Source organism: Manis javanica, chromosome 1 (assembly GCF_040802235.1).
Source record: "Manis javanica isolate MJ-LG chromosome 1, MJ_LKY, whole genome shotgun sequence".
Classification (NCBI taxonomy): Eukaryota; Metazoa; Chordata; class Mammalia; order Pholidota; family Manidae; genus Manis; species Manis javanica.
In genome coordinates this window covers 71,435,704-71,451,263 of record NC_133156.1, presented here as the reverse complement: position 1 = coordinate 71,451,263, position 15,560 = coordinate 71,435,704, and the positions used below count along the sequence as shown (strand labels likewise).

Below are 15,560 nucleotides of genomic sequence, written 5' to 3'. Positions count from 1 at the left end.
GACAATACACAAACATAGATAAAATGATTACTGACTGTGGTAAGTACTAGGAAGGAAATCCTAGTTGCCATGTTAGAAAAGTATTGGTAGGGGTTTCTCAAAAAACTAAAAATAGAAATACCATTTGACCCAGGAATTCCACTCCTAGGAATTTACCTTAAGAATGCAGGATCCCAGTTTCAAAAACACATATGCATCTCTATGTTTATTGCAGCACTATTTACAATAGCCAAGAAATGGAAGCAACCTAAGTGTCCATCAGTAGATGAATGGATAAAGAAGATGTGGTACATATACGCAGTGGAGTATTATTCAGCCATAAGAAGAAAACAAATCCTACCATTTGCAACAACAGGGATGGAGCTTGAGGGTATTATGCCCAGTGAAATAAGCCAGGCAGAGAAAGACAACTAGCAAATGATTTCACTCATCTGTGGAGTATAAGAACAAAGCAAAAACTGCAGGAACAAAACAGCAGCAGACTCACAGAACCCAAGAATGGACTAACAGTTACGAAAGGGAAAGGGACTGGGGAGGATGGGTGGGAAGGGAGGGAGAAGGGGAATAAGGGGCATTACGATTAGCACACATAACATAGGGGGGTGCACGGGGAAGGCACTATAGCACAGAGATGACAAATAATGACTCTATAGCGTCTTACTACGCTGCTGGATAGTGACTGTAATGGGGTATGTGGTGGGGACTTGATAATGGGGGGAATCTAGTAACCACAATATCGCTCATGTGATTTTATATTAATGATATCAAAATAAAATAAAATAAAATAAAAAGAAAAGTATTGGTAGGGACAGGGTAAGCTACTTAACATAGAATTCAAGAAATGCTGCCCTAAGAGGGTATATTTAAAATGGAAAGAGATAGATGCATGAAAAAAACAGTGACCTTACAGGTAATTGCAATTTCAGAGTTTCCTAAATGGAAACTAATTTGAATTGTTACAGTAACTAAGAGAATATCAGAAGTCCTGGGGTTTAGTGACTAGTGAGAGAGACTAGTGGCAAAGTTGGGAAGCCAACATGGACCAGAATATGCAGAGCTATAAAGGTCTGACATGAAGTTTGGGTTTTATTATAACTGAAATGAAAATGGAAAGCTATAGAAAAGTTTAAAATAGGGAAATGATCTAATCTAATTTGTATTTAAAATGATCCCTCTGGCTGTTTTTTAAAGACTATACACACACACACATACATATACACACACACTCTATGTAATATATATGCATATGTATTATACATAGTATGTTCCTGACAAATACCTACCTGTCCATTATATATTTAATGGAGTGAGCTAAGAGGAAATTGGAGAAAACTAGTTAGGAAGCTTTTGAAATAAATAGGTGGTATATGGAACAAATGTTCAGAGTTTATGAACAACTCTCAATTACATATTTCTTGATTTAGTAGATTACAGATTATGGAAAAGATGTGTGCATATGTCTGTGTGAATAATATTTGATTTTGAAAGAAAAGTTGAAACGTGTGGGGTCATTGGTCACCTAGGGAGAGTGTGTAGATTTAGTAGAGGCCCCAGAATGAGTTCTGAGAAACTTCAATTTTTAAAGGTTTAGTGGAGAAGTATATGTAAAAAAAAAAAAAAAAAAAACTTAAAAAAAAAAACCTACCACTAAAATAAAGGGAAAATGGTGTCACCATGGCTGCAAGAGGAAAATGGAAAATGTTTTAGGAAAGATGGAGTGGTCAACTGCAACAGATACTGCTGAAAGCTTTAACAGCATGACATACTGAGTTGAGAAATGTGAAATGTATTGGTGGCCTTATTAGATTAGTACCATTTAAATGATGGGTTTAAGCTAAAAATAGTAAGTTTAAGACTGAATTTGAGATCAATATAGAAAACACTTAATTTTTTTTCTATAAATATGAGTGAGGAAATGGGACTCAGGGCAAAGTCCTTTAGAAAGCAAGGATGATAGGAATCTAGAGTTCAAGGGGAGGGTTTGATATTATGGAGCACAAAATTTTCTTTAGATATAAAAAGAGGGAAGGAGAAGTTGAATGCAGACACTAATAGGATTGAAAAATTAGTGATGAAGAAATGAGGGATTTGACAGTTGACTTTGATAGACAGTGAGAATGAAATTTAAAAAATAAGGAAATCTTTTTTAAAAAAATGGTATAAAATAGCAATTTGAGCCAATAGGAAAGCAAAATTACAGGGAAAATATGGGATTCCTCAGTGCTCAGTGGTATATAGTATTTCAATGCTACTGATAATAATTGAAAAGGAAAACCAGATATGATAGTCCCACCATACCCACAGGGAAATGTTCCAAGACCCCTATTGGATGCCTGAAATCATGTACTGAACCATATATATGTATACATATATATATGCTATATTTTCCCTATACATACCTATGATAAAGTTTAACATAAATTAGGCACAGTAAGAGATTCATAATAACTAATAATAGAATAATTATAACAACATACTGTAATAAAAGTTATGAATGTGGTCTCTCTCTCAAAATACTTTATTGTACTGTACTCACCCTTCTTCTTGGGATGATGTGAGATGATAAAATGCCTACATGATTAAATGAAGTGAGGTTAATGACATAGACATTGTGATATAGCATTACGTTACTATTGGCCTTTTGACTTCTGTCTGAAAGAGAATCGTCTGCTTCCACATCACTGTTGATCTTGAGTAATGGAAACCTTAGAAAGCAAAACCACAGATAAGGAAGGACTACTATTAGTGATTACTTGCTAGTTAATATCAGGTTTCTCAGAATACTTTTGGCCACAAGCAAGACAAAATCTCAAATCAACTTAACCAATAAGAGAGGCTTATTTTCTCAAGTTAAAAACAAAAAACAATATTATGTTTTTCCATGGTTTGTTGAATCAGTAGTTCACAGTAACCAAAAGTCCATTCCCCTCGATATTCGCAAAGTATTGGCCATTTCTGTGGCTAGCTTCCCTCATAGTTCAAAATGGCTGCCAATGTTTTAGAAGCCATATGCACACATGTAGGCAAAAAAGGTGGGCCATAATACCACTAGCACTTTATAAAGGGTAAAGAAACTCTTTCTGGAAGTGACTTATAAAATTTTCTTTCATTAGCCAAAATTCTGTCACATTTTCATGCTTCACCCACTCTCCATGTGCAATGGGGAAACGTGGTTAGCTTAGTCCAATCAGAACCTAATCTGGGGTTAAATCAGCTTTCCCTAAATTATCCGAAGAACAGTATGGCTATAAAGAAAAAAAGAAGAACTTTTGTTTGAATGAGAATGGGAAACGAGTGTTCGGTAGACATTAAGTTATTTATTAAGCTATTTAATTTATAGTTGGGTAGAACTAGGTTTAGGTTTTGCCTAATGCATACAATAGAAAGAAGACAAGGTGTTTGGTAATGCAAGTAAAGATTAAATTGATTAACAATGGAATTGAAGCTGGACAGTGAGAGAAATGAAAACATGATGGACTGTGAGAAAGTGAAGAGGCCATGGGTTGGTGATCTTACAGGAGTCAAAATATTTCAATGATTACAATACTATTAAAAGTAATATTACTTTACAATATCATTAAAAGTAAAATTTCCAGATGGATAATCATTTGGGGTTGTGAGATATTTGAAACTATGATTGTGAGGATGGTAGACTTTCTAGTATTCATTCTCATTAGTCTTTTAATATTTACCTTTTAATGGTAGGATATAGTTTTAAAAAATGAGTCATACAGCCCAAGACTATTTTCCCATAGGTTACAAAAATTGGGCTTAAAGATAAGTTTCAACTATTAAAGTCTTGAGATCACTACTGAAATGAAGTTCATTAAGATTTAGGAGGTATCTCAGTATCTCAGTTAATGGTAGGAATAAATAGATACTCCACTGGAAAATATTAAAAAGGATATAAACTGTATAATACATAAGAAGTATGCACTATATTTATGTTTTGCAAGTATAAAAAACATGGTATATAAAGAAATCACCATGGACGTAATTGACCTGTTCTGTAGTTTGTCACCAGTACATTACCTTAAAAAAATGAATGCCGTTAGCTAAAATTTTACTTAAAGAGAATTAGAAATAGTGAGGGATGATACTTAATGTGCAGATATAAAGAAGGAACCTTTAAAACATTCTGTTCTTTAGTGGAGATCTATATTTTATTTTCTGTTCATTTCTTTCTTTTGTCTTTGTACCCAAGCAGGATGCTTTTGGTCCTTAGCATGCTCCCTAGCCAAGTGAAAGCCCATGCATGTCAGCTGAAGCAACATGAACACCCGCCAAAGTTCTTGTGGGAGTCAGACTACCTTACAGCTATGTCTCACCATCAAAGTTGACTGACTAATATGATTTAGTTTATCCTTCTATGATTAGCAGGCTGTGTTTTATGCAAAAATATCTATTGGCCAAGTATCAGGGCTCATAAGCATAGCTGCCCCTACTTAGAGACTTGCTTTTCTTATTTTTATTTGTCTTAAAGCTTAAATCTATTATTGCCTTCAAAGGTTAGGGAAAAGTAAGCCTCATAATTTAGGCCAGATCTTGTGTACATGAGTTAAGTTCTATGCCAAGATACATTAATTATTTATGAACTTTTTCTTAAATGTTTCACCTTGAAAAAAATATTTCTACTCCACTGTTCTTAGACTTAAAAAGGGAAAGTTACTGTAATAACTTTGTATAGTGACGAATGGTAAATATACTATCATAGTGAACACTTCATAATGTATATAATTGTAGAACCTCTGTGTTATATACCTGAAACATAATATGTCAAGTATAAAATATATAAAAGAATCCTTAGACATATAAAAAATAATAAGGTAAAATAAAAAGGGAAAGAGTAAATAAATGGCACAGAAAAAATTAAAGCAAAGATAAATTTTCTAAAACCCTAGAATTTTTAAAATATAATTTCCGTATGGAAATACTAAAGATAACAAAATATTTACATTAAATGGAACACAGATTTTCTGAATTCAGTATTGTACTTTTTCACATTTATGTAACTGCTTTTACCACTTTACTTTTGGAAACTTCAAGCACTTCTATTCAACTCAGCAATAATTTAATGATCACTTGTTACTTGGCTAGTACTAGGCTGATGCATTAGGAATTAAAAATGATATGTATTTGCCTAACCCTCAAGGAACTTAGATTATATATAGCGCTTTTAAAGCAGCTGATTTCAGTATTTTTTTTAGTTACATAAGCCTTCTAGATTTTGTTTCAAATATATGTTTTTAAGACATAGTCTACAACAGAAATTTCTATAATATTTTATTCTAAACATACACATAATGAAAGAGATATCTTTCAAAGAATCAAACTCATTCTTTCTTGATACTTCTCTGCATTGTTCTCATTTACCTCATTGTTTCCCTTAGGGCTTTGTAAGTAATATATGTTTACAAATTTTCTCTCCAATGATTCTTTGATCAATTTGTTTCCCTTTGTTTTCCCCTTTTTGTATTCAATGAATTTTTCATACTACCATCAACGTAGTATACTTTATACATTGCATGGATGTGCTGATCTATCAGGTCATTAATGGAACCATGAAGAAGTTAATAAATAATTTACTGCTTTGCTTGGAAGAGCCCAAGTTTTCTGGCCCTCGGAGCATAATGGAAGATCCATCTGTTTGTCAAATATATGCCAGATGAAGCAGCAGATCAAAATCCCATATTCCAGCCTTAAAGTGTTATATATAAGCATGGATATTATTTTGGACCAGAAAAACTAGAATAAACAGATCACAAATTAAATGATATCTTAATTATATATTTTTAAGTTCATTACCAGTTAACAAAAACTCTGTTTTCACTATGGAAGTCTAGTATTACCTTAGAAATCCAACATTTTAATCCTGTGTTCTGAAATAAAAGAATGTTCATCATAAAAATTTGGAAAATTCAAATTCAGACTCTATAAAATTAAAACAACCTGGTGTCCTATCATTGTAACATGTTGTATGTGTATACACACACTCAAACATGCAAATGCATAAATATACATACATGAACAGCTACTTTTCAATTTTAAAATTAATATATGTTGTTTTACGAATAGTCTTTAACACAATGTTTTTACTAACTCCATGTATTCTATTCTGAGGAATAGTGTAACTTATGTGTTCAAACCTTATTGTCAATCATTTACTTTGTTTCTGACTTATAAAGAATGCTAAAATAAACATCCATTGTGTATATATATATATATATATATATATATATATATATATATATATATATATATATATATATATATATATATATATATATATATCTGCATAGGTCTCATTGTGTAGGGTAAATTATAGAAGTCATGATGTTACATTAAGTACACAAGGATAACTGCTCTCACTTCTACAAATAAATACAAATAGTTTATGAAATGATAAAACAATATCACAATGCTTAAAAAAATACAGGAGCAAGAAATATTTTTGGAAGTCAAAACAGGAAATGAAAGTCTATGGCACAAGAGATGCTGAAATCAGAGGCAGGAGTTGAGTCTAAATTTTCAACCCTTGGGGAATGTTGGAGAAAGATGGCAGCATGAGAAGTAAGGCAGAAACCTTCTCCCAAAACTACATAGAACACAAAAATACAGCAAATACAACTAATTATGAAAGAGTGACCAGAGGATGCAGAACACTGCCTACATCTGGAGAAAAGAGAAGAACTCACAGAAAAGGATAAAACCACAAAGCAGCAATCAGGCAGAACCCAAGCCCTCCCTAACCCTAGCTCACAGGCAGGAGGAAGAGAAACAGAGTGGGGAGGGAGTAGAAGCCTAGGACTGATGAACACCCAGCCTTGGAGATCTGCTCCAGGATCACAAACCCACAATACATGGTGATCTTCAATGACTGGGAGAATACTGGGAGAGACTGAGAGTCCAGCTGCTTGTGGAGAACAGGTACACACAACTGGCCCCCAGGACAAAAGAAAGGCAGGCAGTTTGAAAGACTTCAGGCAGTTAGAGGAATGCTAAAGGGGCAAAGGTTGCACAGAGCTCACTGCTCAGGAGAAGGGGCTGGTGGACAAAATTTTCCTGGCACACTCAACCCAGCAGGTTAGGAACTCAAGAGCTTCAGACATTCCATCCACCTGTTTGGCAATGCAGCCCCAAGGCCACCTGCCCCAATGGTGCTATGCAGCCTGCCTCTCCTTCCTGTGGTCAGACACAGGTCCCTCCCAATCACCAGCTGCCCCTGCATGCCAGGATCAGACTTTAGCTCCTCCTACAGAAGCTACAGGTGCATAGCACAGAGGCTTCTCCTTGTGCACTCAGACCACTGGACCTGGCAGTGGAGGCAGGTGCTACAGCTGGGAAAGAAGGAAAGAGCTCTTTCATCCTGGCAGATGCTGATTCTGCTCACCTGTGATGAATCCTGCCATTGTTACAGGTGCTTGGCAGCTCCAGAGAGTAGAGCTTCTGGGCACTAGAGTGTGCTGCCTACACTAAATATTATTCCATAGTAATCACTTAAAAAACAAAATGGCAAAATAATTTTGTCCAAACAAAACTGCAGGAAAGAATGCAGAAAAAGGGCTAAGTGAAACTGCAATCACCACTCTTCTTGATGAAGATTTCCAAATAAAAATCATAAACATGTTCACGGAACTACAGGAAAATATTCAAGATATCAGGGAGGACTTCAAGAAAGAGATAGAAACTTTGAAAAGTACAGTGTCTGATGAAACATGCAATGGAGGGATTTAAAAGATTAGATGAGGTAGAGAAGATGGTAAATAAAAAAGAAACTAGAGAACAGGAAAACAACGAAGCTGACACACAGAGAAAAAGGATCTATAAGAATGAAATAATAATAAGAGAACTGTGTGCCCAGTCCAAACAGAAGAATATTTGCATTATAGGGGTACCAGAAAAAGAAGAGAGAGGAAGTCTCTTTGAGGAAATAATTGCTGAAAATGTCCCCAATCAGAGAAGGAAATAGTCCCTCAGGTCATTGAAGTGCACAGAGATCTCCTAAAACAAAGGACCCTAGGAAGACAACAACAAGATATATAATCATCTAAATAGCAAAGATCAGGAACAAGAAGAGAGTATTAGAAACAGCCAGAGAGAGAAAAAAAGATCACATACAAAGGAAAGCCTATCAGGCTATCATCAGACTTCTCAGCAGAAACCTTACAGGCTAGATGGGAGTGGCACGATATATGTAATGAAATGAAACAGAAGGGTGGACAACCAAGAATACTCTACCCAGCATGATTATCATTTAAATTTGAACCAGGAAAATAACAATTTCCAGATAAGCAAAAGTTGAGGGAATTTACCTCCTACAAAGCATCTCTACAGTGTATTTTAAAGGGACTGCTCTAGATGGAAGTGCTTCTAAGGCTAAATAGAGGTCACCAGAAAAACTAAAACTAAAAGAGGTAGACCAATTTATTACTAAGCAGATGCAAAATTAAATCAACTACTCACAAAGTTAGTCAAGGGATACACAAAGAGTACAGAATATGACACCTAATATACAAAGAGTAGAGAAGGAAGAATAAGAAGGGGGGGACCCTTTAGATTGTGTTTGAAATACCATAATAAGCAAGTTAATACAGACTGTAAGATAATAAGGAAAGTGCCCTTGAACCCTTGGTAACCACAAATCTAAAGCCTGCAATGGCAATAAGTACATACCTATCGATAATCACCCTAAATGTAAATGGACTGAATGCACCAATCAAAAGACAGAGAGTTGCAGAATGAAAAAAAGAAACAAGATCCGTCTATATGGTGCCTATAAAAGACACATTTCAAACCCAAAGACATTCACAGACTAAAAGTGAAGGGATGAGAAAAGATATTTCATGCAAACAATAGGGATAAAAAGCAGGAGTAGCAGTACTTACATCAGACGACATAGATTTCTAAAGGACATTACATAATGATAAAGGGGTCAGTCCAACAGGAGGATATAACCATTATAAATATACATGCACCCAACACAGGAGCACCTACGTATATGAAAGAAATACTAACTGAATTAAAGGGGAAAATAGAATGTAATGCATTCATTTTAGGAGAATTCAAAACTCCACTCACACCAAAAGTCAGATCAACCATACAGAAAAAAGTAAGGAGACAGAGGCACTGAACAATGTATTATAACAAATGGATCTAACAGACATCTACAGAACACTCCACCCAAAAGCAGCAGGATACACATTCTTCTCAAGTGTACACGGAATGTTTCCAGCATAGATCACATACTAGGACACAAAAAGAGCCTCAGTAAATTCAAAAAGATTGGAATTGTGCCAACCAGCTTCTCAGACCACAAAGGTACGAAACTAGAAATAAATTATGCAAACAAAAAATGCCACAAACACATGGAGGCTTAACAACAAGCTCCTAAATAATCAATGGATCAATAACCAAATTAAAACAGAAATCAAACAATATATGGGGACATACAAAAACAACTACTCAACAGCCCAAAACCTGTGGAATGCAGTAAAGGCAGTTCTAAGAGGAAAGTATATAGCAATACAGGCTTACCTCAAAAAGAAGAACAATCCCAAATGAACAATATAAACTCACAATTAATGAAACTAGAAAAAGATCAGAGAAGAAACAGATAAAATGGAGAAATATAAAGCAACAGAAAGAATCAATGAAACCAGGAGGTGGTTCTTTGAGAAAATAAACAAAATAGATAAACCCCTAGCCAGAGTTATCAAGAAAAAGAGTATACACACATAAACAGAATTAGATGTGAGAGAGGAAAATGGGACTACATCAAACCATATAAAGCTTCTGTAGAGCAAAGGACACTATCAGCAGAACAAAAAGGCATACTGTAGTATGGGAGAATATATTCATAAATGACTTATCTGATAAGGGGTTAATATACAAAATGTATAAACAACTCACACACCACAACACCCAAAAAGCAAATAACCCAATTAAAAAATGGGCAGAGGATCTGAACAGACACTTCTCCAAAGAAGAAATTCAGATGGCCAATAGGTACATAAAAGGATACTGCACATTACTAATCATCAGGGAGATGCAAATTAAAACCACAATGAGATATTACCTCACACCAGTGAGGATGGCTAACATGCAAAAAACAAGGAACAGCAAACACTGGTGAGAAAGCAGAGAAAGGAGAACCTCCTACACTGTTGGTGGGAATGTAGATTAGTTAAACCATTGTGGATAGCAATATGGAGGTTCCTCAGAAAACTAAAAATAGAAATACCATTTGACCCAGGAATTTCACTCCTAGGGATTTACATGAAGAACGCAAGATCCCTAATTCAAAAAGGCATATGCAGCAGTATTTACAATAGCCGAGATATGGAAGCAACCTAAGTGTCCATAAATAGATGAATGGATTCAGAAGATGTGGTACATATACACAATAGAATATTCAGCCATAAAAAGAAAACAAATCCTAGCATTTGCAGCAACCAAATGATTTCACTCATTTGTGGAGCATAACAACAAAGCAAATCTGAAGGAACGAAACAACAGCAGACTCACAGACTCCAAGAAGGGACTAGCAGTTACCAAAGGTAAGGGGTTGGGGAGGGTGGGGAGGGAGGCAGGGAGAAAGGGATTAAGGGACATAATAATTAACAATCACAGTATAGGTAGGTCATGGGGAAGGCAGTACAGCACAGATAAGACAAGTAATAACTCCAAACATCTTTACACTGATTGTGACTACAGTGTGGTGTGGGAGGACTTGATAATATGGGTGTATGTTGAAACCACAATGTTTAAGTGAAACCTTCATAGAATTGTATATCAAAATAAACAAACTGATTAATTAATTAAAAGAAAATGTTGGGCAAAGAGCACTGTGTGCACCTGGGGCTCCCTCCACCTGAAATGTTCCCCCCACCTGATATCTCCTAGTTCTGCTCTCACCTCCTCAGATTGTGGCAACAGGAGTACAGGGGCCTTTGACCGTTGTATCCTCAGCACCTGGTGATCAGTCCACTGTAGGAGCTCAATATAAATATTTGCTGAATAACAGCTGCCATTTCTGGAATGCCAAGAAGTAGACCAAACAATTTTCATACCTTACTTCATTTAATCTTTCCCTTACTTCATTTAATCTTTTCACCCTAAGAGTGATTAAACAGGCATCATCACTCCTGTTTTAGAGCTGAGGAAACTGCCACTCAGTGAGGTGATCTGAATGCCCAAGGTCACACAACTAATAAATGTCAGAGCTGGGACCCAACTCATTCGATACTACAGCTTGTGCTATTACCTGCTTTCCAATTCTGCCGTCCACTTACTAATCTCATGGTCTCAGTTGCCTTATGAGTCAAGATGAGCTGGTCTGCTCTCACAGGGTTATTATGAACATGATAATATGAAGCATGCTTGGCAACCTGGGTTCTAGAAATAAAGGTGGGCAAGTGGTCCAAGACTGTGACATCCTGGTCCAAGTGGCCAGGCCTCCTCCAGCTGTGATGAGATGACACAAGTCAGAGAGACTACAGCTTTCACACATGATCATGCACTTTCTGTAAAAACAGAAAATACTGTGTGAAAATACTCACCATGCTCTCCTCACCTGAGTCAAGCATTGTAAAGCTCAGTCACAAGCAGTGACCACAAGGTGTGCAGTCCTTCCACTCAGTCTCTGGAAGCTTGCCCACATCAAAGGTAGAATCCTGCTCTTGGCATGCCTGGTTAAAGTATGGCTAAGCCAGCCATTTGTTCATTTGACAAACATAAGCTTCGGAATCAGGCAACCTGAATTCAAATCCTGGCTCTACAGATTGTTGGCCAGATGACCTTGGGTAAAATGATTATATCTCTGAGTCTGTTTCCTCATCTGTTAAGTGGAGAACATCAGTGTCAATCCCATAGGTGGTTGTAAATATTAAATAAGGTAGTGCATATAAAGTGTTGGAAGTATAGAAAAGTTTCCATAAATGTTAGCAATTCTTATTGTACAAGCTTAGTATGTATACTGTGGGAAACTTTGAAAGTGCAGAGATGCATAAAGTTTACATAACGGTACATCTCAACATCTCCAAAAAATAAAATAAAATTTCAACCCTTGCATATGAACAGACAGCATAGATCATGCTTGAGTCACAAAGGCAGGCTAGCCATGTGAATATAGTTGGTAAGTTTTGCCCACTTGTAGGAAAAACAAACTGCTTGCATGTGGTGGAAGGAGTAAAAAGCAGCAGCAGTACAGTTTGGATACTGGCCAAGCCATATACTGATTTTAAGACTGAAATACTGTCATTTAGTGTTTGAATAGTTGGATGACCTCATTGTGAACTGTGGATCCCTGGGGGTAGTATGAGAAGATCTCAGAAAGGATCTCACTACTGTATAGAGAGGGGTGATCTGGTGGAAAGAGAAACATTCCAATGCAAGATGAGCTTTCAAGCTAAGATTTGCTGACTTAAAAGTCGAGAAGCTTATTTCCTTATCACTTAACAGTACAGGGTGGAAATTTTAGTTTTTCTCTGGCTTTGACACATAAAAGAAGTTTGGTGATCTGGACCTGTAGGTGGTGGTTCCATTTTTAGTACTTGGCTTCAAAAATTGCTCTTCTCACCATCTTGAAGGCCAGAGGCAAGTGGAAAGAGCATGGGAAAGCATGGGTGGGAGGTTAATGAGTCACATGTGGACGTGACAGACATTATTTTTTCTCAAAATCTGTTAATACACATCTAGGAGTCTCAGACTCAAGACGTATGGAGTAAAAGCATTCAGTCATTCATCTGTAACATAATATAAAAGTTAACCAATTAAAATATTGTAATTAAAATGCAATTATTAATATAGCACATTTTAATAGAAAAACTAATTATAAACTGGGCACATGAAAACATATAATTAGTAATATAAAAGAGAAAATCACTCAGAATTTTAGAACAGAAAGAAAATTCAACAAGTATTTGAATTTCTAGGGGCAGTACAGAGAGATAATTGGGGAGAGATGTAATTCAAATTTATAATGGCTAAAACTTTTGAGAATTTAAGAAAGCTGAGAGTACTGTTAGCATATAACAAAGCAAGCAGAATAAAAATTATACACTTCCTAAATCTTCCTAAATTGTAATAAAGCTACTTAATATTAAGGACTAACCTTATAAGAATGCTGAATTATAGAAAATATCATTTAAAATTTAAAAATGTCTGAAGACAATAGAATTACATTTTTAAACTGCTAGATGGAAATTGTTATAAATCTTGAATTCTCTATCCATCTGCTCTTTCACTCAAAAGTAAAAATAACAAATATGTGTATAGAGTTTAATAGATGTGGGAAATCTAAGGAAAAAACTATTAAAAGAGATTCTTCAAAAACAAATAAAATGAAACCAGAAGAAAGGATTGGATAGCAAGAAGTGGTGAAAATTAATTGGTAAGCCAAGTTGATAAATACAAGTAAGTACAGGCTTAGTAGCAGAAGAAGATGAAAAAAGGAGAAGTGTAGAGAGAAGGTAAAATATATTTATGGGCTGGCTTTGAACTTTGCAGAAAATATTTAAGTTGGGTAATATTTATGGCTAATCAATGAGGTTAGAAATAGAATGTATCATTTAAAAATGAGTATTGGGGAGAAAGGAGGAACTTATGAATTAAAAGTAAAAGGTAAACAAAGCAAAGGCAGCATGGTATATACACAGGTTGCAAAAATAAGACCAAATACACATCAGTATTAACATCAACATTAATATTAATAAGTACTACTAAGAAGCAATACCAATTAACATAAATCACAATTACTAATAAGAAAGACAAAACTTAGAATTATGTAACTATTTGCTCATTAGAAAAACACATCCACCATAAAATAATATGAAGAGCATGAAAATTAAAGGGTAGAGAAGTATTTACTAGACAAACAAAAGAAAAATAGCATTATATGAAAAAGTGGAGTTTAAGCAAGATAATTAGAGTATAAAGGATCTTACTTAATATTAAAAGGAAGATAATACCAGTCACAAATTTGTATGTACCTAAAGCATAGCCTAGAAAATTACAAGGTAAAATCTGGAGAACTACAGGAGGAAAAGCACAAATCAACTGTCATACCAAATATTATATCATTTCTAAAAAGAAGATAAAAGTAAAAAATATATATTTTTCTTCCTTGTCCAGGATTATAATAGATTGATGATATGAGCAACCCTGTAACTTCAAAAACAAAAAACTAGATCATAGTTATGACACACTCTTTAAGGCATTGCTGGTCTCCTATGATAGTGATCTCCAAGAATAACTCAACTCCCAAACAAATGAGCTAACAAGAAGATGAGAACTGGTGCTAGGGATGCAGGCAGCAAGTAGAGGCACAGTGGATGTCAACAGCATAAAAGTTATGTGCATACTGAGCTTTGGGTCAGAAAGAAGATGGAGAAAATGTGGCTGATACTTCCAGTGCTCACCTGAAAATGCTTAGTCCACCACCCATGTGGGTAGTGCTTCCCAGATACCCAAAGAAGAAGCAAATCTTATCTCGAAGAAAATGTTCCCCATCTATGCTCGTAGGACTCCTTCATTAAAATAAAGCAATGAGCTCACAAAAATAACAAAATATAGGAGTTGTCAAAGTAACATATGTAACAGTGAGTAGAAATAAAGTATCATATTTAGACTACTAAGGGGTGAATGAAAAAGAATTTAGATGATTTAGGAAGCTTTATATAAAATAGTAAAAAACAATCACAAAGATAAGCTAGAAGTGAAATGATTAATAGAAATGAATAGAAGGATTTTGGGCTCAAGATGGTGGCATGAGTAGGGCAGAGGAAATACCCTCCCAAAACCATATACATTTTTGAAAATACAACTACACCTAAAAGAGAGACCAGAGGATACAGTACAACAGCCAGGCTACATCTACATCTGCAAAAACTCAGCATCATACGAAAAGGGTAAGATACAAAGCTGTGACCTAGCAGGATCTGAGCACTACCCCCACACCAGCTCAGCGGTGGGAGGAAAAGAATCAGAGTGGAAGCACAGGACAGCTAAATAACCAGCCCTACTAATCTGCACTGGGAGCACAGACACACATTGCATGGTGTACTAGATATAAGAGAACCAGAAAAGTAAAATCCAAGACGGAGACTGTGAGTGGGTTCCCAGAGCTGGCTCCCCTGGGACAAAAGAAAAGCTGGTGCTTTTTGAAAACCTTAAAGGGACAGGGGCTTAACAGCTGGATGGAATTGTCCTGGCCCACTCAGCCCAGCAGGCTGGGAATACTAAGGAACTTCAGATACCCCAATCCCCTGGCAGGTAACCCAGCTCCAAAGCCCCTCACAGAAATAAACAGCCTGCCATTCATTCCCTCAAGCTGGTGCTGCAAGCAAACAGGCTGATCCACCACAGCAGAGGAGCAGCTGGGGAGCGGCCCTGGCCACAGCAACCACACAGAGTCTCCTCCCGGTGTGCAGCTAACGAGGCGAGACCCAGAAGCTGCCGCCAGCACGTAGCTGCCTGGAACAGACAGAGGAAGCCAGAGCAAGGCACAAAGGGGTGCCGTTTTCACAGGAGAACACACCAGGTGTGCCTGCCACTCCCTGCAG

General features: G+C 36.2%; 1 long non-coding RNA gene across 1 annotated transcript in view; it reads right to left on the bottom strand.

Moving 5' to 3' along the window:
* The window catches only part of LOC118971222 (uncharacterized), a 37,335-nt gene that overhangs the window by 4,404 nt on the left and 17,371 nt on the right, over window positions 1-15,560 (bottom strand). Inside the window, exon 2 of the long non-coding RNA XR_005059564.2 lies at window positions 2,537-2,705. This is a non-coding gene — a long non-coding RNA (uncharacterized lncRNA). The remainder of the gene's footprint in view (window positions 1-2,536; window positions 2,706-15,560) is intronic.